This window comes from Macaca mulatta, chromosome 12, assembly GCF_049350105.2.
Source record: "Macaca mulatta isolate MMU2019108-1 chromosome 12, T2T-MMU8v2.0, whole genome shotgun sequence".
NCBI lineage: Eukaryota > Metazoa > Chordata > Mammalia > Primates > Cercopithecidae > Macaca > Macaca mulatta.
In genome coordinates, this window is record NC_133417.1 from 134,466,593 (window position 1) to 134,493,327 (window position 26,735).

Sequence of the window (26,735 nt, forward strand, 5' to 3'; positions counted from 1 at the left end):
GAAGAAGTGCAGAGAGAAGTCGGGGGAAGCCCCTTATAAAACCATCAGATGTTGTGAGAACTATCACAAGAACAGCAGCATGGGGGAACCGCCCCCATGATTCAATCACCTCCCACTGGGTCCCTCCCACAAAATGTGGGGATTATGGGAATGACAGTTCAAAATGAGATTTGGGTGGGGCCACAGCCAAACCGTATCAGCCTCACTTTGTTGCCCAGGCTGGAATGCAGTGGCACAATCATAGCTCATTGCAGCTTCAAACTCCTAGGCTCAAGTGATCCTCCCACCTCAGCCCCCCAAGTGCTAGGAGGACTATAGGTGTACACCACCACACCTGGCTAATTTTTTTAACTTTTCATAGAGACAGAGTCTCGATAAGTTCTACTGGCCTCAAATGATCCTCCCGCCTGGACCTCTCAAAGCACTGGGATTATAAGCATGAGCCACTGTGTCTGGTCAAGCCCTCTTTTATTTATTTTTTGTCATTGTTGTAGATAAGGAAATAAAGAGAAAGACAGACACATGTCTAAGGTCACATAGCTAGTAAATGGTTAAAGAGGGACTAAGAATAATAATGTGGGAACACTGAGCTAAGCACTCTATATATGTGATTGACTGTAAATTCCATAACACCATTTGTCCTTTTGTTTTGGGGACTTTTTCTTGATTCAAGGACACACTCTGTCACTCAGGCTGGAGTGCAGTGTCATAGCTGCGGCTCACTGCAGACTTGATCTCCCAAGCTAGAGTGATCCTCTCACCTCAGCCTCCCAAGTAGCCAGGACCACAGGTACACTCCACCATGCCCATTTATTTTCTTATTTTTTTGTATACACAGGGTCTTATTATGTTGCCCAGGCTCCCATGACACTTTAAATCTCATTTACAGAGAAAACTGAGGCATGGAAATGTTGGGTGACTTGTCTAGAACTAGCAAGTGGCAAGCAGCCAGGTGAGAGAGCCCCAGATGGAGGGGCATCCTTAATGCACAAACATTGCTTTTAATTCTCACAAAAGGACTGTACAACTGATGAGGAAAATGAGTCACAGAGAGCCCGAAGTTGGCCCCAAGCCCACATGGGTTGGACGCCAAGACTCCAGTGGCCCATGCTCTCCAGTGAACCAATAGGCAATGCGATTGGGAGCCTGTGCCAGGAAACTGAACTAGGGGTGGGAACTCCAACACCCAGGGATGGCGGCAGGCAGGGCCCAGCCTGGCAAACAAGGAGGTGATTCTATGAGTTCAGTCGGCCCCACTGCACAACTTGGGTCTTTTCTAGGATGGAGGGGCTATTAGCATTGAATTTCTGTAAACTCAGTGTTTGCCCATATCAAATAGCACTCCACCTCCCCATTAATGCAAATTAATGAGGTGTTGTTACAAGTTTTTATTCCCTTTGGAGTAAAATTAAAACTAAATAAATCAAACAGTAATTAGAAAACTCAATAAGGAAGCTATTTAGCTTAAAACTGACAATGTTTATACCAGTGCTTTATTCGCTACAGTTTTATTGTGCTACTCTGTCTTGATATTTTAGTGAAAAAAAAGAATTAGAAACAAAAAAACTCAGCTCATTTTTCCCAAAATTTCACCAAATTGCTTTAACCCATAAATATTTTCAAAAACATTCCCAAACTTTCTGTCCCACTGAATTGCCCGATCGGTGCAGACTTGCCCCCTTGTATTGGCATTTAACTGCTTCACATACATACATCTGGAATCCCCATCCAGCTCTAACCCCTTAGAGAACAGATACGTTAGCTTACATACTTTTAAGTATGGTGGCCAACTTGTCTCAGTATGCCCAAGACCTTCCTAATTTGGGGAATGCAATTCCACAACCAGGGAACGCCCTTAGTATCAGGCAAAGTGGGACAGTTGGTCACCCTATGCTTAAGCCTCTGAAAGTCCTGAGTACTTTAGAGCCATGTATCTACTGCATCACTTTCCTTTACCTTCTCACTCCATGTTCTCTGGCTCCTTCCTCCACTTCTGTCCCCACTCCATAATCCACTGTAACCTGCATGGTCCAAGGTACAACAGGCTATCCAAAGGCCACCTAAGAGACTTTAGCCTTCTAAATCTGCAGCCCTCTTTGGCTCCACCATCTACTCCCTCTTCTTGAGACCTTCGCTTCATTCCATCTGCACATCTACCTCAAACTACTCCTTCCCCAGCTGTTCATCAATGCCACCTTCCATCTTTAAACCTTAGAATTCCCCAGGGTTCTGCCCTCAGCCATCTTCTTTCCTCCTGATATTCAGTTTCTCTAGGCATCCCACGCTCTCCCAATTTCACCTATGGCCACAAATAATCATGCTCAAGTTCCACCACCATTCCCTCTCTCCCAAGGAAAAGATCCATATTCCAACTGTCTCGTGGAAGAAACACAGGATGCCTCTTGATGACCTGACTATCAGTAAACTCAACATGGAACCTGGCATGTTGCCTCCCTCCCCATTCCTCTTAACCACATTCATCCAAGCCAAAAGAGTGGCAGTCCTGCTTCCCTCCTTCCTTTCCCACATGTCCACATCTGAGCACTTGGCAAATGCCGAGTATCCCCGCCTCTGACATTCCTGTCAAGCAACTCTACTCCTCTCCATGACCACACTGCCATTACTAGTTGAGGCTCTCACCTCCTGCCTAGAGTATTACAAAGTCCTCCAAAGCACCCCTCTCCCACTCAGAAGCCTTCAGTGCTGTCAGAATTCCCCAAATATAAATTTACTTATAACATGTTCATTGGCTTTCCAATGTCTATAAGAACAAAGTTCAAACTCTTTAGGATGATATCAAACAATTTTCCTTACTTAGCTCTAACTTCTACTCAACCTGATCTTGGAACACTCCCCTTCATGCACCCAGAACTCCACTTACATTGAACCATGTGCCAGTGCCACAAAAAGCCCATGTGTTCACGGGTCTGCATGAGCCATAACTTCCCCATCCTGCTACGGTCACTATTGTTATTTTTATTTTCTGTACTTACTCTTAATACTAATCTACATGTGGACATTTTTGCAATTAAAAGCATAGTATAAATATAGTTTTTCTTCCCTTTTTCAATTGACATCGTTAGTTTTTCATACTACTATATGGCTTTTATAATTAATTTGATGGTTATACAGACTGTGAGAGTTAATTCTATGTGTCAACTTGACTGGACCACAGGGTGCCCAGATGTTTGGTTAAACATTATTCTTCCATGTGTCTATGAGGGTGCTTCTAGATGAGACTAATAATAGAGTCAGCAAAATTGAGTAAGCGGGTTGTCCTCCCCAGGGTACACAAACCTCACCCAACCTGCTGAAGGCCTGAATAGAATGCAAGGCTGAGTATGAAAGAATGACTCTCTCCACCTGACTGTCTTTGAACTAAGACATCAGTCTTCTCCTGACTTCCAGTTAGGACTTCTAAGGAACCTACACCATCAGCTCTCCTGGATCTGGATTTCTCAGCCTCCAAAATCATATAAGCCAATTCCTAATTTTAAAAAGTCTCTTCACACACACACGTGTACACACACACACACACGTGTGTGTGTACCCTATTGGTTCTGTTTCTCTGGAGAACCCTAATACACAGACCCATAATTTACCAAATCAGTTCCTGTTATGAGACCTTTAGGTGACTTCCAATTTTCACTATTATAAATATTATTGCAGTTAACTTTTTCCTACACATGGCTTTCGTTGTCTTTTTAATAATTGCCTCAGGACAAATTCCCAGGAGTGGGATGGCTAGGTCAAAGTATGTAGAAATTTTATGATTCCTTATAATTGCTGCCAAATTGCTTTTCCAAAGTGACTGTTCAAATTCCATTGCCACCATACCAAGGGCCTAGTAATTTCCCTAGTATTAGCCTAAGAAACAACCAAAAAACCCCACAATTATTCATTTGAAATATGCAAAATGCTATCTCATTATTACTTTAATCTGCATTTCTTTTATTAAGAAGCTTAATTTTTTCAAATGTGTTTACTAAGCATATTCTAATGTTTATTCACATCCTTTTATCCATTTATCAACATGGTGTTGATAAATGCATTGGTTAAAACCTTTGTTACAAAATTTAACCCTTTGACTGTCATATTCAATGCAAATATTTTCCCAGTGTCTTCTATTATTTGCTTTCAGCTACACTATTGTTCACCTTATGGAAATCTAACAAGTCTGCAAAACAAAGTGCTAATTTCTTCCTTCACTGTATTCTAACAGTCAGGATGGAAATTATTCTAAGAGCACAGGGTGGTTAGCTATGTGGAGTCTGGAGTGAGAACAGTGAAGGCTCCTACTGGGCTACAACTCTGTCTGCCATGGGGCTCTAGACAGGCTTCTGCACCTTGGTTTTCTCATCTGTGAAGCCGACAGTAACCTCCAGCTAAAACTGTGGCAAGTGTTAGATGGAAAAACACTTTCTATTTTTCTTTTATTTTAGATTCGGGGGATACCTATGCAGGTTTGTTACATGGATATATTGCATAATGCTGAGCTTTGGGTTTCTATCGGACACATCGCCCAAATAGTGGACATAGTACCCAATCGGCAGTTTTTCAACTCCTGATCCCCTTCCTCCCTCCTGGCTTTTGGAGACCCCAGTGTCTACTGTTTCCACCTTTATGTCCATGTGTACCCATTATTTAGTTCCCATTTATAAGTGATAATAGGTGGTATTTGATTTTCTGTTTCTGCATTAATTCACTGAGGATAATGGCTTCCAGCTGCATCCACGTTGCTTCAAAGGACATTATTTCATTCATTTGTATGGCTATGTAGTATTCCAAGGTCAGAATAGCTATTATTAAAAAGTCAAAAAATAACCAATGTTGGCAATGATGCAAAGAAAGGGGAATGTTTCGATGCTGTTGTTGGGAATGTAAATTAGTTCAGCCCCTGTGGAAAGCAGTTTGGAGATTCCTCAAAGAACTAAAACTAGAACTACCATTCAACCCAGCAATTCCATTACTGGGTATCTACCAGAGGAAAAGAAAACTCTTTCTCAGCCCCTACGCTGCAACCGGTGTCCGGGAAACACAGACAAAACAACGTCGGCTGTTTCCTTCACATGATTTTTTGGGTGTCTCTCCATCTATTAAGCATTTATATTTAACTCTGTATCTGGAATTAATTCTGGTATTTGGTATATTATATAAATTTTTAATTAACTTTTTTAAGAAATTGCTACCCATGTATTCAAATATTTTCCTTCCTCTTATTTTTGAGTCATCTATTGTTTATTCACTACTTTTACAATGGAACCTCATTGTTGGTAGGCTTTTCAAAATGGACAAAACTAAAAATAGCGATCCATAAGGTAAAACAGATATTAGTACTCCACCAGAATATCTACATAACATGCCTTTTGTTTTCCATTTGGTTTTGGGGTTTGGCTTAATTTAATTAAACTGTCCTGCTGCCAGCATTTTCTAATTAGCAATGTGGTATACTTGACTGACTGATGGATTCAGAATTAAAAAAAAAAAAAAAAAAAACTATATTCAAATGCCAGCCCCGAGATACTGTTTTGTGCAAGTCATTTGGCCTGAACCTTTGCTATTTTTCATCTGTAAGGTAAAGTTAACAATACCTAACCTTTTTAACTCCCAAAAATATTGTGAGATTCAAGTGAGACAATTTCTCTGAAATGTCAGGCAGGGGTATTCTTCCTATTACTATGATTATAATTGATACCATAAGGTTGGTTTCTATATTCCTTCTACTTCTGATAAATCTCCACATCCTTCTCATAGCATAAAGGTAAGAGTTTGGACTGGGAGTGTGAGGAAAGTTCAGGCTACTGACTTGATCATTAACCAGCTGTTAGATTCTAGGAAATTTGCATAACTTCCCTGAGCTTCAGTCTTCTCATTAGTAAAATGGAGATTGTAGTGAGAATGAAATTAGCTAATGTGTATGGAAGTATTTAGCAGCCTGTACCCACAGAGCAGCACTGGATAAATTACAGTAATGCGTGGGTTATTCTCCTTGACCCTTAAGGGTCATTCTCCATCCTCTCTGGATTGCATTCTTCACTTGCTCTCAGGCTTCTGAGAGGTGCCAGACAATAGGAGACATGGGAAGAACAAAGAAGCAACTGCAGAAAGACATAAGGGTGTTATTTATTCTCCCACCCTTCCTCCAGGGCTAGGGTGTGTTCACTTGGATGCTTCTCCTGCACCCAGGGACATAGCTCCTGTTTGGTGGCCTCTCTTCCAAAACCAGGGCTCTACTGAACCCTTTTCAGGATGCGTGGATTAGTCCCTTCCCACGCTGCTAAGAAAGACATACATGGGACTGAGTAATTTACAAAGGAAAGAGGATTAATTGACTCACAGTTCAGTATGTCTGGGGAGGCCTCAGGAAACTTACAATCATGGTGGCAGAGGAAGTAAACAGGTCCTTCTTCACGTGGCAACAGCAAGGAGAGGAATGAGAGCCAAGAGGGAAAAGTTCCCTATAAAACCATCAGATCTCGTGAGAACTAACTCACTATCATGAGAACAGCATGGAGGTAACCAGCCCCACAATTCAACTATCTCCCACTGGGTCCACCCCAGAACACATGGGGATTATGGGAACTACAGTTCAAGATGACATCTGGTTGGGGACATAGGCAAACTATACCAATGAGACACCATAAGAACATCCCATTTATGCTGGCCTTCAGTGCTTTAATTATCTCCTATTAATTCCCTTAATCCTATCCACACATCTGTAAATAGTCTCCTCTTAAAGTCACCTCAGTTGATCTTTGAGTATGCCATCTGTTTCCAGACAGGATGTTGATGCAAATCTTCGTTCTTGTTTTAATTCGCGAGCCAACCCTTCAGGGTTCATTGAGTAGTGTGAGTCTGACACAGGCGGCAGTATCCACAACCCACCTACATTTGTGGCCCAGTCCAAAAGTAAGCACTTCTCACACTTCCCAACTTTCCAGAATTGGCTTAACAGTTGCTTTTAAAGGTACAGAATTTCCCATTAGAGCATTTCATGGCTTTTGTTCTGAATATCACATAAAGCAAAAGATGTTGTTGAACCCAACAGTAAAACGAACATTCTAACTGGAAGATAAATTGACTTGTTGATGTCATATCTCCTGACAAAACTTAGCCCAAGATGACACCTCCCAAACCCATGGGACACCACCCAAGATGCTGGACTTCCAAGCTCCAGTGATGTTTCCTATTAGCACATTTGAGATCTGTACTCTTCCAGCTTGGCCATGTTCATTCCATCAGAGCTTTGGCCAAAGAGCACTGCCAGAATGTTCACCAACACCCAAGTGTACGAGGAAATCAGAGCTTGGAAGGACTCATGATACTGAAAGTTCCCTGATCTCCTCTGATATTTCTTTCTCATGAAACTTGCCAGAAATAAAATTAAATCCAAAATAAACTCACACATTTCAGAGATTGAACCATTTCATGATGGAAAAATGCATTTACAGTTTATACAACAGCAGACAGAAAGGAGGTAAACTGTTAGATGACCCCCTTTAAAAGTCATTTTGTTCTACTGCCACTGAAATAGCGCCGTGAAAGAAAATGGGGTGTTTAGAATTTTTTTTAAAAATTCTGTAGTGTCAAATTTTCATAACTATAAAAGTGCAATCCCCACGCAAAATTTTCAAGAAATCTGTGTTTAGGCAGAGAAATTGCTCTTCTGTTTGACTCTGTGAAGCAAAAACAAACAAATGCAAACTAAACACATATGCATGAGGAAATAACACTTTGATATTTTGATTTTTTAGTAAGATAATCATAAAAGGACTTGACCTCCCAAATGTCAACCTTACTCTCCTCAATAACTCAGATGCTCAAATTTGTGTTGCCCAGTATGATAGCCACTAGCCTTGCAATATATGACTACTTCAATTTAAATTTACTAAAACTAAATTTTAAAATCTGCACTTCAGTCCCAATAGGCACCTTTCAAGTGCTCGTTAGTCACCTATGGCCAGTGGCCACCATATTGAACAGTGCGGATTATTGAACATTTTCATCATCACAGATAGTTCTAATGGACAGCATTGGGTCAAATTACTTATGTCTATGCATCTCAACTATTTCCAATGACAGCAGATTAGTACCAGCTATCACAATTTACTAAAGGTACAGACCATTCAGGGGTAGCAATTATCCATTCCCTTAACCTCAGCCTTCCTCTTCAGAGGCTGGAAATGCTCAAGAAGATTGGTAAGCTTGCCATGCAACTCTGGCAAGCCCACCATCAAATGGGTGCAGATAGAATTCTACTGGGACCTCCTGGAGAAAGTTTTATTTCCCTCATAAGGGTACAGCGCCTTGCTCTTTCTTCATCCCTAAACATAAATATAGTTGGCCCTCTGTACCTGTGGGTTCTGCATCAGTGCATTCAAGCAACCACAGATCAAAAGTATTAGGGAAAAAACTGCACCTGTACTGAACAGGTATGGACTTTTTTCTTGTCATTATCTCCCAACCAACACAGTGTAACAACGATTTATGTAGCATTTACACTATATTATGTATTGTAAGTAATCTAGAGATGATGGAAAATATACAGAAGGGTGTGCATTGGTTGTATGCAAATACCATGCCATTTTATACCAGGGCCTTGACCATCTGTAGATTTTAGTATCCACAAGAGGTCCTGAATCGATTCCCCAGGGATACTGAGGGACAAATGTATTATGATTGGAGTTGCAGCAGCCATCCTGCAACCAAAAGGCAAATGCATAAGAATAATGGTCAACACACCAAATCCAAGAGAATCAAGAGAAAAAGCCTGCAATTTTCATAGGATCTTTGTGGAGCAAATAAAACTGACACAAGCAATTGTTCTTCTCTACTTTTCATTAAATGAGAACTTGTATCCCTACTTGTTTATATGACTATGAGAAGGGTTTCTATTAGGAGCAGTCATTTTCCTGTTACAATTGTTAATCCACAAAAGGGAAGTTCTGTAACTATCCTAAAATCAAAGATAATCATTACATCTAGAACAATCCAACTGGTAACAACAATCTATATTTATATTTACTTTCATGTCAAGCCTCACATATATGTAAGCAGATAACATAATCACAAAAAGAATTTGGTTGATTTTACCATTATGTAATACGTGTGTGTGTAAATATATATACTGCAAATATATAAATTTATATTTTTTAAAGCATGGTGAGAAATTATAGGTTGAATGGCAATATACCGAAGAGTTTTAACAAATAGCTTTGGATGTGAGTGTATGGATAAATTTTCTGCTTTAAATGTGTTTTTTAATGGGCACATCCTCCTTTTGTGGGTATATATTGTAGTTTATAAACATCCAGAAACATATGTGGATAGACAATTTAACACTCGTTCAGATTTAAACAAAAAGGTATCTACTAAAACCATGTTGGTAGCTGTTTTCCTGAAATGATACTAGAGGTTAATGAAAATATCCTTTTATCCACAAAAATACCATTTGTTCCTAAAATCACACCATAAGAGATACTTCTAGCTTAAGCAAAACAGGAGTTTTGAAGCCTGTGAAAAATACAATTCTCCTTGAGGAGAGAACATATTCCTTGTTGGTTCTCTACATGACTTGGTGTGAGAAATACACCTTATCTCAAAGAAATGCCTTTGAGATATGGAAGGCTGTGGCTTGGAGTCTCATCAAATTGGATAAAGAAGACACGGTCTGCTGACTTCCCTTTTCAATCTAGTACCAATGTCATCTAGGACAGCCTGGAGCCATCACTAAGTCTATGTGTGTAGTAAAAACTGTGACTTTTAGTGGGAGCTGAGTAACAATTTGTGAGTAAATGAATGAAGAAATGAATGACCAGCAATAATGCCCACCCTTTGCTCTGGAGCACACACTTTCTCCAGCGGTCCACCTTCTCTTGGAACGTTGCCAGCAACCTCACCTTGGAGCTACTGTGGCCTCCCAAACTCTACACTGCACTGCATTTTTTGATGCCATGCATCATGCTTATTTTTACTCCAACTTATAATCGGATTGCAATTGGATGTTCTTGCATTGTCCCTGAAAAAGAAAATGTTTAAAAGCAATGTTCCAGGAGTTCAAGATAAGCCTGGGCAACAAGATGAAACCCCATCTCTACAAAAAAAAAAAAAAAAAAAAAAAAAACATGAAAAATTAGCCAGGTTTGGTGATGCATGGCTGTAGTTCCAGCTACCTGGAAGGCTGAGGTAGGAGGATCACCTGAGCCCAGGAGGTTGAGGCTGCAGTGAGCTGTTATTGCACTACTGCACTCCAGCCTGGACAACAGAATGAGACCCTGTCTCAAAAAAATAGAAATAAAGCAATGTTAATTGTGATTTTAAACACTGTTATATAATTTTCCTTATATCAAAATGTCCCACCATACAGACAACTCAAATGTCAGAAATCCACAGGCTTTCAGATGGCTCTGTCTCTCATCTCCCACCCGTCTTCTCCCATATGCGCCCTTTTCCTGGTGGAGCTGGGTTTCACCTACAAAATTTCGAAAGTAAGAATTCCTCTTTGCTTCATGTACCCTACATCATCACATGCTGATTCTACAGAGAGCACATTTGAACTTGGTTTTAGAGCAGATGTTTTATTCAATAACTTGACTCAGGTGATCTATTAAGCTTTATTTAGTTCTTCTATTTACACATATGGTCCGTATTAAGACTTTTACAAAGACACAAGGCATGCTGGGAGAGAGCTCTGCTAAGACTTTATGAAGTAAAACAACTGTCCCAGTTTGATATTTTTCCTGACATTTTAATCCATCGCTTACACACTTCTCTAATTGCAATGTTTAACCTTGGCCTGGGAAAGGGTGCCAATCTAAAAGAGAGTAATTGTTTCTAATATGTTGTCAAGAAGGTTCTAGTTGTATTCATGGGTAAATTAAAGGTGTTCAGGACTGTAATTTGGTGCCAAAAGTGGATACCATATTGCACTTCACCATCAGAAAGAAAGAAGAGAGAGAGAGACTGACTGACTAGAATAATAAACTTTGGTCAGTGAAGCCAGAACCACTAGGGTTTTAAAGTGCTGAGATTCTTTGGTAAGTTTTGCAATATGAGCCCTTCTTGGCCCTTATGCACACTCAGATTAAACACCACTCAGATCCAAAGCTTGTTTATCTCTTTTACAATTGGAAGTTCTTCTGTGAATAACTCCTATAAGCCTCTTTGGTATAAAGCCCCCTTAAGTCGTCTGCTTTGTCAGCTATAGGATTTTCTACATTTGTTACACAAGTGTGGACCCTAATGGGATTTAAATCAACAAGAGGAATTTACTGCCGCCTTTGGGTCTTTGTAGTATCTGCTTGTGAAGGTTTGTCGGAGTTACTGGGAGTGAAACAGAAGTTAGTTTTTTCATTTTACATATCAAATCACAGTCTACTTTTCAAAATACAGCACAATATGATTGCCAAAGGGACATATTTTATACATACACATGTATGTATATAATGTTTATAGAGTGTATATACTTGTGTTTGTATAAACACAATATAAAATATAGAATATAAGCATATAAAATATACTACTCATTTCTCTTGATTTAAACATACTACTCATTTCTCTTGATTTGTTTCTTCGTTACAGGTAACACTAAGCAATGTTTATTAAATGTAAACGTTTCCTCAATACCTCCTAAGAAAATTAAGGAAATCAGTCAACTCCTCTTACCTTTTTAATGGCAAGGCATGTCCAGCCATGAAGCAACCATAGCCACATGAGCTGCTAAGTTCTCGCCCCAGCCAATGTCCCTGTGGAAGCCTAACCGTCCAGGGCCAGGAACAGTGGCCAACACATCTGTGCCTCAGCCCGCCTCTGTCCACCTGGAAATGGGATTAGAGGCCACCAGGATCTCAGAAAACACTCACAGCTCACTAGCAGCCAATGTAACCCATGAGGTCAACTCAGGTGCAGATTAGGTCTAGTCAAGTAAAGCACACAGCCCCTCATCCAGTGAACTCAACCCCAAGCTGTCCCTTTAGTCTATGGGGAATTCATCCAAGCACCACATTTGGCCTTCTATAGTAATTTTCACAGTCAAATGCCCCATCCCCTTTGAAGCAGATCCCTTTGCACATAAAGTCATTCTGGGAGTCTACCATCACATGACTATGTCACAGAAACAGTCTCCCACTTACTATCTGTGCTCTCCCTAAAAGGCAAGTTTTATGAGCCCCATTTTACAGGTGACGACGATAGAGCCCAGGCACTCTGAGACACCTGTCCAAGGTCACTCCACTGATAAAGTAGCAGACTCAAGGCTAAAACCAAATGTGTGTGGTCTTGGAGTCACTCGGAGCTACTTCAGAAGAACCGAAGAACACTCTCTCAGCTTTGCTGGAGTTCCCAAACTTTGGTCAGTTCTCTCCCATAATCAGGTTTCTGTCATTCATGTTGCCATGGATGTGTCTCAATAGTCCAGATGTGTGATGGCATTTTACAAAACCTACTTCCCACTCTTCTTCTTTAACCTCCTTGGCTTAATCTCGTTTGGCTGCTATAACAAAATACCACAGAGTAGAAAATTTATTAAAAAAAAAAAAAAAAAAAACAGAAATTGATTTTCTCACTGTTCTGGAGGCTAGGAAGACCAAGATCAAGGTGCAGGCTTGTTTGATTGTCTTGTGAGAGCTGCAGCCCCTGGAAGGAAGGAATGCTGTGTCCTCACACAGTGGAAGGCTAAAGGGCAAGCTGAACACTGTGTGAAGCCTCTTGTATAAGGCTCTTCATTCCATTCAAGAGGGGAGGAGCCCTCATGACTTAATCACCCCTTGAAGGTCCCTCTTGGCTGGGTGCGGTGGCTCACGCCTGTAATCCCAGCACTTTGAGAGGCCGAGGTGGGTGGATCACGAGGTCAAGAGATCGATACCATCCTGGCCAGCACGGTGAAATCCCATCTCTACTTAAAAAAAAAAGGGGGGGCGGCGCCTGGTGGCGGGTGCCTGTAGTCCCAACTACTCGGGAGGTTGAGGCAGGAGAAGAGCCTGAACCCAGGAGGTGGAGCTTCCAGTGAGCTAAGATTGTGCCACTGCACTCCAGCCTGGGCGACAGAGCGAGACTGTGTCTCAAAAAAAAAAAAAAAAGGTCTCTCTGAATGTCATCAGTTTGGCCATTAAGTTTCCACACCTGAATTTTGGAGGGGATATATTCAAACTACAGCACTCCTCAACCACGTATGCAGAAAAGGAAACCAGAGATAGGAAAATAAGTGTCACTTAACGTTCCTCTCACTTTTCCAACCTCACCATCTCCACTCAACAAAATCACATCCATTTGTGTGTGTGTGTATGTGTGTGCTATGTATGTATACATTCATATATATATATATATATATTCCAACATGATGCATTGTTGTTAATAATAAACGTTTGTTGACTGACCAAAAATGGATATGTGTGTGTGTGTGTGTGTGTGTGTGTGTGTGTATATATATATATATTTACATGTATGTGTGTGTATGTGTGTGTATTCACACTTATAGGAAAGAAACTGCCAAAGAAAGTATATGAGATATGAAATGCAAACTAAAGCAACAGAAACTTACTCTGAGTTGAGACTGGAGGATGTGTTTCTCGAGTCTGCTTTTCCATATCATAGTATGGCCACTAAAACAAGTGAACATGTGTGTGTTCGACTTCTCAATAAAGCAGAGCTGTAAACTGTTCAACGGGAAGTGCCAAGAGACTCATTAGTAGAAAGGGCAAGGGGAGAAGGCAGCGGATGTTTTCATAAACCACACAAATTCCTCAGTTTAATTTTTTTAAATAAGATCTTTGTTAGAAAATAAAAGATCAGAATGGTTAAAATTGCCTTACGTCTTTCATAATAGAATATGAATTATTCAAATTGGATTACTTGTTCAAAGTTGGAGAGGTTGTAGATGTGCAGAGAACAACAGGATGAGAATAATACATTTTGTAATATGAGAACATTTGGAAGCTAAAGGCCAGTTGGCATGTCATCATAAGGTCTTTTGAACTACTTAATAGTTCTAGATGTACACGGGCTGGGTGGGATGGGGCTGGGAGACCAAGATGAAGAGAGAGGTATAGAAATGAAGGGTCTTGAAGTCCAGGTAATTGAAAGTAGTCAGTGTGCTAGATTTTTTTTTTTTTCTTTTTTTGAGATGGAGTCTCACTCTATCACCCAGGCTGGAGTGCAGTGGTGAGATCTCAGCTCACTGCAACCTCCACCTCTCGGGTTCAAGAGATTCTCCTGCCTCAGTCTCCCAGGTAGCTGGGATTACAGGCACCCACCACCATGCCTGACTAATTTTTGCATTTTTAGTAGAGACGGGGTTTCACCATGTTGGCTAGGTTGGTCTCAAACTCCTGACCTCAGGTGATCCACCCACCTCTACCTCTCAAAGTTCTGGGATTACAGGTGTGAGCCACAGCGCCCAGCCTTGTGCTAGACTTTTTATAGTTATTACACAATAAGGAGACCTCTACTACCAAACATTTGTCTCAGTTATTTTTATAGAATTATTTTTAGCCAGTCAATCAACAAACACTTATTATTTACAACAATACACCATATTAGAATAGGTACAAAAATATCCTTAGTCTCAAGAAGCATATGACTTGGAAGGCTAAGACATACAGAAAATACTCAGAAAATAATGTATAAGCCCTAATACATGTGTTGAACACCATAGGGCAAAGATTATCAACGCTATGGGGAGAGGCCAGCATGTTGACCAGAGTAGCCAGCGCTTCATGGAAAGGGTATGACTTGAATTTAACTTTGAAAAATGAAGAGGAATTAGAGACATTGAGCCAAGACAAAGAACACAAATAAAACATAAAACCATGGCGGGCCCTGAAAGAAATAAACACAGAAGACCAGCTAGACTTCAAGTATGGGATTTCAAGTTAGTCAGTTAAAGGTGTTAATTCCTTAAAGTATGGGCATTATACTGGATTAGCCTGGTGGGTCCAATGTAATTCAAGGGTCTTTTACATGTAGAAGAGGGAAGAAGACAAGTCAGTCTCATAGCGATGCCATGTGAGACAGATACAAGTGCCTTTGAATATAGAAAGGGGCCATAAGCCTAGGAATGTGGGCAGGGAAACTTCTGGTAGCTTGAAAACGCAAGAAAACAGCATCGTCCCTAGGCCTCCAGAAGTAACTCAGCCCTATCAACACCTTGATTTCAGCCCACTGAGATCCATTTGGGACTTCTGACTTCAAAATCTGTAAAATCATAAAATCTGTATCATTTTAAGCCACTAAATGTGTGATAATTTATTAGAGCAGTAAAGGAAACTAATGTATGGAACATTCTCAAATTTCAGGTATTAGGGTGAGAATGGGGGGGCCATTTGCCTACTAGACATATACTCATCTCTTTGATTGAAGAGAAAGCTAACAGGACCAGTAGGTAAGTCTGGAGTTTCTGATAGCCACTGACCATCAAACAAGGACCTATTTTGAAAGACTATAGGTTTTCAGAGCACCTAGCATGGTGCCTGACACTAAATATTAAATATATAAACTCCCTTCATAAATATTGATAGTGATTCTTACATCATTAGTGACTACAAGTCCAGTTTTCTAAATCCTGGTAATCAAATGCATCATGCTTTATTTTGAGTACTGAAATAACAGTTGTGATACTATTATTTCAGCCTCTGATCAACAAGTTTTTGTCCCCTTTCTTGTCCCTCTCCAATCTTTCCTCCTCTTTCCCACCCTCTCTCTAGGCTTCTCTGCTCCTCTTCACCACTCAGTTCCTACAAGTACAGCTCTCTCCCTCCAGCCCCTCAAAAGCCATCAAAAGTTTGGCACCTGTGGCGGGAGGAGCTCTCAGAAGCAGTGAGTCTCTCCACTGGAGAAAAGGAAAAGTAAGGTAGATTGAGGAGGAGAAATCAATCAAAACCACAGCTACCCTACTCAGAGCCTGAGGCAGAGCAGAGGAGCTGCCCACAGGCTGTGGTCCTGAAAGTTTGCACTCAAGGGAGCAAAACAGCAGGAGGAGTCTGAAGTCTGTTGATTAAGACCTCAGAAGGTGGTAGTGACTTCCAAGGAGACACAAGAAGGAGAAAGGACACAAGAGTGTGACCGGTAACTAGATGGGTTATTTGTAATATGTTTATGTGTTTTTTTTCTATTAGAAATTTGTTTAAGATTTATTTTCATTTATTTTTCCTGACTTTCGAACTACTTCTTTCTAGAAATGCTAAAATTAATCCTTGAAATAGTCACTGGAACACTAGCACTGACACTTTCCTCCACTGTTGCAATCACTGACAAGTATTATCGTTGTTCTTGAGCAAGGAAAGGGTGAGCTCGTGTGGTGACATTGTGGTCCTATTAGCTACTTCAAATGGATGGGCTGGAGAGATGAGAGATTAAAATCATTCCAAGAAACTGGCTAATCGGCATTCCAGTCTGAAGCAAGAAGAGACGCCAGAAAAACAGACCTCCATGGAAAGAGAATCAACATGATGGCTTCCAGGCATCTCGGGACGAGGGGCCAGGCCGGAGGGAATAAAAAAGACCTGTGGCCAGCTGGATGCAAAAAGCAGCTTGTGGCAAAGTTGGCAAAATACATGAAGACATTTATTCTTCAGTAGTTCTTCAATGGAGTGGAAAACTAAAGCCTGTATTTTGAAGAAAGGGGTATGAATATTATCTTGGAACAAGATTCCCTGAGATGTGAGGCAGGACATCACCCAAAGATGACCTGTTGAGGCTAGATGAGCGTCCAAGTCTACCAACGACTTACTCTATGACCATATTAGCAATGGTTTTCAGCTTTTGAAAAAACCATGTTACATTTAGACAGTCACCCATAGGGTCAATTCAGGCACAAACTTTTAAGAAAGAGACCCTCTTTTAAGCACAGAGGTCTCCTTAACAAAAACTCACCCCCAAAGAAAAGTGAGGAACAGAAGGAAGAAGGAGGAGGAACAGGGGCCACCTCATGATGGCAGGTCAAAAAAACTTTAAAGAGATTTGGAGAGTTGGGCATCCATTTCCAGATGCAGTGGTCAGTCAGAGCTTCATAAAGACGGTTCTCCCACTTTAAAGGAGCAAAGCCACCTTCTTCTGAGAAGGTCACCCTTTTCTGCTAGGAATGCAATTTCAGGAGGGACTTGCCTGAAATGGTAAAGGAGAAAGGAGCAGCCCAGTCTGGACAGTCAGACCAGCTGAATAAACCCTGGTTAGCAGTGGGGAAAGAGGCTGCCACTAGGTCCTCTTCACATCTTACAGAGGAATGTTCAAGGAAGAGCAGAGAGAGAGCAGATAAGCAAGCATGCAAAGGTGGAGAGCATAACTTGAGGAAAAATGAAGAAGAAACCATGCGATGATCTCCAGGTAGAAGGAAGAGGCCAGGAGGGTGATGTAGAAGAAGGTGGGTTATAGAAGACAGATAAAGCCACAGTAATTATCACGGAGCAGGGTAGGCAAACTACACCCAGTTCCAAAACAGCACAATACCTCTCTACATATTAAAGGTTTATGTAAATGCAGCCACACTCACTTGCTCACGTGTTGTTTATAACCATTTCATACTACAACATCAGGGTAGTGTGCCCCACAAAGCCTAGCATACTGCCTTCTCCTTTACACACATACACACACACACACACACACACACACACACACACACACACAGACTTCTAATATAGATGAGGATCTAAGTATTTTGGAAATCTTGTAAAATATTACCCCATATTAAGAAATTAAAACAAACAGAAGAACTACGTGGTAGATCACGAGTAATCAAGAAAATTATCCATTTTGGGAGCTAGGGAATCTTTTTGCATCCAGAGAATAACAATAGAAACCCAAACTAAACTTTATTCTTTATGTGAATATATTCAAGGACTTAGGAAAAAATATGCAGTCACCAAGACCTGTCAGTGTTGCAGAGTGAGGTAGTCAACACATAAAAAGATATCTACAGTTATGTATTCCTTTGGTGGACAAGAGAAGCAAACAAATGTTAGGTGAACATCTCCACTTACAATTTTCACTCATTCAAGTGTATCCCCTATAAATGTTGCCACACCAAACTGACCTAACAAGCATTATTCTCTAGAGAGAACACTGTTTTGATGGGAGAGATAGCAATTGTGTGCACAAAAATCACTTTGTGCAATAGGAAAAAAAACCATGTTTTTAATAACTGGAAAGTGCAAAGCTCTTCATTTGTTTCTAATTATAAGGGGTGTGAGGAAAGAGAAAGGGACCTAGGTAGAGAAGGAGATGAAGGAGAAACCTTCTAAATACGTATTTTGCTTCAAATCGAAGGCCATCCTAACATAAATAAGAAATTGGAGTATAAGTGACATTTCTTAAATATCTATACATTTTCATGTCCCTTACCCGCTCCACACACACAAGCACGTATAAATGCTTATTTGAGTTCTGATATCAGAATGACCGACAAATTCTCAATTATTGAAGCGAACCATGGAAAGGAAGTCTATGGAATTACTAACACTGGAGTTAATTTATACTGACACTGGAATTAATTTACACAGACACATAACGAAATTAATCATTCCAATTTTAATTAATGTTCTTCTTTTACTTTCCTCTACTAAATGAAATCTACATGGTAGAAAAAGTGGAGCTAGTATCAAACTAATTAGTAACTCTGAAGGTTACTTTAAGTTTTCACTTTCATGTCAAAATACAATCACATTAAGTTTTAATTTAGAAAGCTCCTTTCCATTTAATATGAATTCCCTTACTTCTTCAAAACATTATGTTTCCTTGATGGTCAAGAAAATAAATATATCTTGGAGCACAAATGAATCCCTCAATTATGAGTGGAATTTGAAAGGCTGCCTCTAATCACCCAACGAAGTTTTTTAAAAGGGTTGGGTGGGAGACCATAACTCAGTGGGATAAAGACTTCACTCAAGCATGAATTGCTCTCAAAATCATCCAACTTTATACTATATTCATGGTTTAAAATGCCAAACCACATCATCGCTCAGTTGATCTTGGAAAGTTTCAAAAACCGCAGGCCAGAGTCCAAAGATAAATTGGTCAGTGAATTCATTACTTCCAGAAAGAGATAAACGTTTGAAAGAAAAGAGACCATAGTGGCTCCAGGGGCGCAATCGATTAGCGCACAGTACTTATAAGCAAAGAGGCCATAAACATTTGTTTGCATTACGAATAAAGTACAGCATTCCCTCTCCTTGATCAAGGTAGCTTTGGCTGCTAGTTTGGGAAGTGGGACAAATGAATAAGAAAGATCGGAGTTAATCTACAAAGACACGAACTTTCACTCCACCTCTTGCATTTTTAAAAAGAAACAAATAAGTCTCAGGCCTCACAGGGAAGATATGGGCAGGGATAAGAGGGGACAGGCATCATCCGTTGTCTCAGAGAGCATTACCAAGTGGGCTGCAGCATGGGTGCTAGTATTGGTCAAACCAGCATCATCATCAAGGCTCCACTACTAAACACCTTGTCTTTGGCTAACTTCTTTCCTAAACCTGTTTCCTCACAGTAACATAGCAATAGCATTGGTAATGACCTCAAGAATCTTGTAAAGATATTACTACTAATTATTGATATTATTTAAAATACATACTTAATTTGAAAAGTGGTTTATTCAACACCCCACTACCATCACCACCACGAACTCTTAGATTCTGCTGTACCTTTGTTGTCAAATAACCAAAAGGATGAGAAAAAAATGATTTAAAAGTTTTTTCTTGCTATAGAGAACACGTTCTCAAACTTCATAGAGTCTCAGAATCTCTGGAAAGGCTTGTTAAAGCACAGATTGCTGGGCTGCACTCCCAGAGTTTCAGATTTAGTAAGCTGGTGGGAGGGGCCAAGAATTTGCATTTATTACAAGTTTCCAAGTGACAGATGCTGAAGAACTGAGGACCAATTAGAGAACCACTGCTGTAGAAGAAGTTTATAGTCGTTGGTTGGAAGCCTTTGGTTGAGAGGGAAAAGAGACCAAGACTCACAAATTCCTGCAGGAAATGAGTAAGGGAAAAACACAGAAAGAGGAATGTCCACCTTGCCCTTTACAGCCACAGACAAGAAGACAAAGCTCAACCCCCTGTGTCAATCAACACTAATGCAGTGGGAGCCTGAGAGCCTCAATGTTGGCTATGCAGAGATTTCAAACTCTGCCGTGGAAAGGAAATATGTTAGACATCTACGGAGTTATGATTAGATTTAGGAATAGAGGATGGAAAGAAAAAAATTTCACAATAAACCTTTTACATGATGATTTCTTAAGCTCCATTTTCTAATATATTCAAAGAGAAGGTCATGTTCAGCAGCAGTGAAATTTAAGTCACTAATCCTTCACTGAATTATTTCAAGACATTGAAATTTTATTTTAATTAGATGGCTTAAGTCATTTACAATGTAATTCTGGACTACTTTTACAACTTGCTTTTGGTAGCATTAATTTGTAACACTCATGTTCAAACTACCCGTAAGAGTACACATAAATACTCCTAAGACAGAGGCATAAAAGATAATGATTTTATTGTAATCCAATTCAACCTATATTCCTGGCACTATTATACTCATAAAATATGCATTGAAAACTCTAGGTGGGAGATCTATTTTCATCTATATCTAAATAGTCCAACAAGGCAAGACTGAACCATTAGGCCTGCTGGAAAGTATTTCACCTGGCAACAGCCCAAAGCCATTCAACTCCGAAAGTGTTATTAGAAGAAAGAAAAGTCAATGTAGGTAAAACATCACATTTTCATTATTACAGATGCAACAGATACATTGCTAATTATTTTCCAAAATCACTTCATCCTGGCAATATCATGAAAATAAAAATGAAGAATAAATATCAAATTCCATTCCTGAATCTTAGTATTTCCAGAAGTGTTTTACAAATAAAATGAATCCCCTGAGACATTCTGTGAATACAGAATTTATGGTCAAAAAAAAAAAAAACTTGGATATCAGTGAATGTGACATCCTTTACTTAGAACTTCTCTATTACTGAGAAATCATACAGTACAGAAATCTACTTAGCTTTGTGTAACTCAGAGGTTCCCAAACCAAGTAAGCAAAACATCTTCTTTTCATGTCTGTGGTGTACCTCTCCTGGATATAGACTTCTGGGTTGACAGATTGCTCTTTTCTTTCACCACTTAAAACTTAAGTCATTCCCATTGCTTCCTCCTTTCCATTATTTCTGATAAGTTAGTGAACATTCATCATTGCTCTGTATATAATGGATTAATTTTCTCACTGTTGTCATGATTACTTCATTGCTTTGACTTTCCGCATTTTGACGATGATTTGCCTAAAAAACAAAAGTGTGGTTTTCTTTGGATGTCTCCCACTTACAGTTTGCAAAGGTTCTTGAATCTTCAAGTTAATATTTTTCACCAAATTTGGGAATTTTAAATCCATTACTTGTTAAAATATTGTTTCATGTGCCAGTCTCTTTCTTGTCTCTTTCTGGGACTACAATCACATGTATTTTATATTGCTTGATGTGTCCCATATGGGGCTCTGTTAATTCTTTTTATTTCTTCTACATTCTTCAACTGGAGTAGTATCTATTAATCCATTTTCATATTCACTGGTCTTTTCTTCTTCCTTCTTCAATTTGCTGTCAGGCCCATATTGCAAAATTTTCTATTTTAGATATTTGACTTTTCAATTCCAGAGTTTCTATTTGGTCCTTCTGTATATCTTTCATTACTCAGTTGAGATTTTTCATTTGTTCACTCCTCATGACAAAATCCTTAGTTCCTCTGACAAATTAATAGTAGCTGTTTTAAAGTATTTGCTCTTCCCACAGCTGTGTCTTCTTAGGGTCTATTTTTATTGACTCCTTTTTCTCTTGTTTATGTTTCATTTTCCTGCCAGAAAATTCTTAGTTTACACTGACCATAGTGGATGACACATTTTAGGACTCTGTATTCTGTTGTCATTCTGCAATAACAGGACTGTTTATTTGTGTTTTAAAAAGCAGTTAAATTACTGGCTAATCACCTTTAACATGTGGAAGATTCACTTTTACACTTTGGTAGGCTAGGTCTGTTTCCATTTTGCCCTCAATCCAACAGAAAAATTTATTTTACCCAGAAAATCCTATAAAATACTATTAACCTAGCCACAGAAATCTGAGTGTTGCACAAATAAAACAGAATGAAAAAGTATTCTTTATGTGAGCACAGGTTTTTAAGGGGTCCAATTCTTTCTTCATAATTCTGAAAGCTACTCAAAACATATCTTTTCCTGAAAAGTTAGTGAGTTATTAGGTAGTACAAATTCCCGGCATTGTAAATCAAGCTTTATTTTCCCCATATGGTCAGAAAAGTTATAATAACCAACCCAGATCACCAAATAAGAAGCAAAGCACCTAACCACTTTTCTGCTGAAGTTAAAATAGAATCTTTTCATTTTTTCATCTACTTTCATGCAAAAGTTACCTTTTTTCAAAAATCAAATATAACAAAATGCTTACATACAATACAGAACTATCTTGCTCCCATCTTCACCACCTTCGACAAATTTGTAAACCTCTATAAGTACCTTTTTCTCCCTTGTAAAATACTAGTAACAACAGTACCTCTTAAGCACAGCAGAGGTACAGAGTTATCACTCAGTAAATCAGTGTTTTTGTTTTTGCTTTTGTTTTTGTTTGGAGATGGGGTCTCACTACATCACTGTTTCACCCAGGTTCTTCTCAAGCTCCTGACCTCAGGTGATCCTCTGGTCTTGGCCTTCCATGTAGCTGAGATTAAAGGTGGGAGCCACCATGCCTGGTTAGTAAATAACTATTTTTAAAGGCAGGGACCTCTACCTCTAGATCATGAGGTGGAAAAATATTTAATCCAACAACTAAAGTAGAGATTTCCTGTTCTGCCTAATTAGAGGCCAGCTAAAATCAAAACTCACAGTACTTGCTATGACTCAGCTACTCCACATAACAAGAACTGCATGTCCACAAGCTAAAATATAGCTTAGTTATAGGTCCAAAAGAAAAACCCGTGATTTTACACCCACCCTATCCCACCGCCACCTGAAATATGCTGCTTCGACTGGTAAAACTGGCTGACTCCATATCTGGCCTCATGCTCCACTCAGCTGCCTATGCTAGGAACCTCGGGACTCTCCTCTATACTTCCCGTCCTCTCTAATCAGTTGTCAACCCATTCTGCCTCTTCACCCTAACTCAAAACCTCTGCCACCTCCTCAACCCCAAAGTCACTGCTTTAGATGATATCTTCATCCCCTTTTGCCTATGCCATTTCCAACAGCCTCCTTACAACATTTCCCTGCTTGCAATACATTTTCTATACCACCAGCAGAATCATCTTAAAACCAGTCTGAGTCCTTTGTTACCTATAAGCCCCCAGTAGTTTCCCAATGCCTACAAAATGAAGCCCATGCTCAGAAACATCCTATAAAATGTTGTACTATAGCCCAGTTGTGCTTCCATACTCTTTCACCCCAGTCCTTCTCCAACCCTTCAGCCTCACGTGATGTGCTCACTCTTGTCTGGAACAGCCTGAATTCACAACTCTGTGAAGATTCTTCCCTATGCCTAGGGTAATCTTCTCTACCTACCAAATGCCTATTCATCCTTATATTAGTCCATTCTCACGTTGCTGATAAAGACATACCCGAGACTGGGCAATGTACAAAAGACAGAGGTTTAATGGACTAACAGTTCCACATGGCTGGGGAGTCCTCACAATCATGGTGGAAGGCAAGGAGGAGCAAGTCACGTCTTACACGGATGGCAGCAAGCAGAGAGAGCTTATGCATGGAAACTACCATTTTTAAAGCCATCAAATCTCATGGGATTTATTCACTATCATGAGAACAGCATGGGAAAGACTCACTCCCATGATTCAATTACCTCCCACTAGGTTCCTCCCACCACACATGGGAATTGTGAGAGTTACAATTCAAGATGAGATTTGGGTGGGGACAGAGCCAAACCATATCAATCCTTAAACAGGCTACATCTTCTTCTTTGTGAAGGGTTCCTGTCTAGGGCAAGGTTCATAATTCCCCACTCTGCTTTTATTATAGCACTGATTTCACTGTACTGTAATTACTTATCCATAGGTCTGTTGCATCCTCAAGACTGTGCACTCCCAGAAGACAATGACAATGCCCAGTATAGTATCTGGCTCAGAGCAGGTGCTCAAGAAACATTTGTTGAATTAATAAATGAATATCACCTTTAAAAAAAATTCTGTAGCTAACATTCTACAGGTACATGGCATTTGAATATTAAGCCCAAAGATGAAAAACAAGAATGGAACAAAATATCTGCCTCACAGTAAATCCCACCACCCAAGGGAACTAATCAAATAAAACAAGAAATAAGGAGGCTTAATATTAATCTCAATCATCTTTATCTGCATTCCTCCAATACCAAGAGAAATGAAAATCTTTTATTTTTACACAATCAAAGTTACATCTACACCATTCAAAGCCCAATTTAGTAACTCTCAGCTTTTCCTAGCTCACACATTTTTGTTATAATGCTTTCTTTTCAGATCATCTAAAGTTTTTTTAAAAAATCATCTTAACTTGGTTTTTGTCAAGCAAAGGTTAATATTGGATACTTTAATCACAAAATTCGTGTTTGGCACTGGGTCCTGGCAGAAAGCCCCACGTGTAATTTCTCTGGGACTAAATTACTCATTTCTAATATAAACATAAGAATAAAGCAAAAACCAGCATTATGTAAACAAAATATGTTATTTTTTAGTTCTCAACTGAAAACTCATGCAACCTCATTTAACCACTATTTCAATGAGACATGGGATTTTAATGTGAGACAAGACAAACCAGGATCCCTTGTCAAGCAGTCAGTATAGTCCAAAAGAACCCCATACTCAGTAGCCTTTTTCCAGTCACATTTTTAAGCAGTCTGGCTTCATTTTTTCCAAATACAGAACCAAGTATCCCTGATTCTTATCGTCATCCAAACAACTGCAACCAGCTGTGAAAACTAGAACTAGGAATCAAGTCTGTCTATAGGGAGTCCCCTCAAAGCTACTAAGCATGACTGTTTTCATCAACAAATATGCATGACCCTATTTCCAAAATTCCAACTCTGCCGACCATTTCATTTTAAAAAGAGAGAAAGAAAACGAGATGGAAAGAGAGATTCAATCCTTTAAAATCCTTTAATTTTTCTTCATTGTACCTCAATCAAAATTAGGTAACCCTCATAAGAAAGTTAATTGTCTTCTCCTCTTTTGGGATTTTATTTTGTAACTCCCCAAATAATGCATTTATTACAAACACAAGATACCTTTTATTTCCACAATCCTCACATACTGTCTAATCTGCAAAAGCAATCCCCTTCTTTTTTAAAAGTAAAACCATGGACTCTTCCTTTCTCACTTCCTTATTGAGAGCTTCAGGTCCCAGGCTTTGCTCTCTGGATTCCCATCAGAAGGTTCCTACAAAATCCTCCCTACCTTATGCTCTGCTTCTGCAGCATTTAGGTATGACATCTGCCACGGCATTAGCCACTTCAGTGCTCAGAGAAACAGAAAAACCATCCTGGAGAACTTCAAAACTCCATAAGCAGAAGCTTCAGGTAATAGAAAGGGAGCATTACTTGTTTTTCAGTTGCCTAAGATCAAAATCCCACACACAGGTCTGTTGTGTTGCAAAGCCCATCTCCACCAGTAGACATGTTTTTCTTTACACTTAAAAGAGCTGTCCAAACTAATTAAGGCATTTGCATCTTCTCCTTGACAACACTCTTAAAAGCCCACCTGTTGTGTGAAAGTCTTCTGCATGACTAAGTCTCTTGCACTCCCCTTTTTCTGTGTTCCCTTTGGAGCACATGACTTCATAAAGCTTGTCTCTTGGCCATATGCCTCCCTACTCCCAAACAAGGCCAAGATGAAAATGATGCTTCTTGTAACACTCCGAGCCTCCTGGTAAAAGATGCAGTGGTGGATATAAGCTCAAGTGCTTCTTACTCCTCATTCCCAAGTTCAAGTGAAAAAGACAACTTGTATTGCCTTGCCTAGTTTCCTTCCCTGTCATCAGCCTTTACTAACAACAACTATAATCCTGAAGGTATGAAGATGCTACTTGTTTTAATCAGAATCAATGTATGCACATTACATTAAAAACTCTGACAAATTCTTAACACTTACTATTACTTAGAGTGTAAATTACAGCGCTGCTCACCAAGAAAATCAGCATTGGGGGTCTGGGGCAGTTACGCCACACCTTTGATTAGCTGACTGCTAAAAAATACTTGAACGTATTTTACAGTTTACAAAACACTTTTACATATATGATCTCATTTCACACTCAGAAGTCAGTGAGGTAGATTTTAGTAGACTCATTTTACTGAATGGGGAAATTGAGGCTCAGAAGTTTGTGTAACTTGCCCAAAATTATAAAGACAGTACTAAGTAGGGCTAAAACTTCCATGAACATTTCCCAATTCCTAGTTCTACTCTCTTTTCATTATACCATGCTCACTTAAGCCAGGGGAATGTTTAAGTCATATTTGATCCTGCATCCTTCATTTTGGCTGTAGTTTCGTCGGTTGCTGGCTGTTTTTGGTGTTCTGTTTGTTTCAGTTTGCATACAATTTTGCAGACATTGTGACAGGGACTTCTTTAGTAAACCTGAGCAAATAAGAGTTATTTCTTCTCTTTTTCTGTAGAAATAAAAATAGAATTTGCATATAATAGCACTCACTGATTCCGGTCTAGGCTAGTTTGAGTTTAAAAAGTTGGAAGACCTCATCCAACAGCAGTTCCCAATGCAAT

At 39.6% G+C, this 26,735-nt stretch overlaps 1 protein-coding gene across 2 annotated transcripts in view; it reads right to left on the reverse strand.

The window, feature by feature from the left end:
* The window catches only part of PID1 (phosphotyrosine interaction domain containing 1), a 253,653-nt gene that overhangs the window by 202,109 nt on the left and 24,809 nt on the right, over nt 1-26,735 (reverse strand).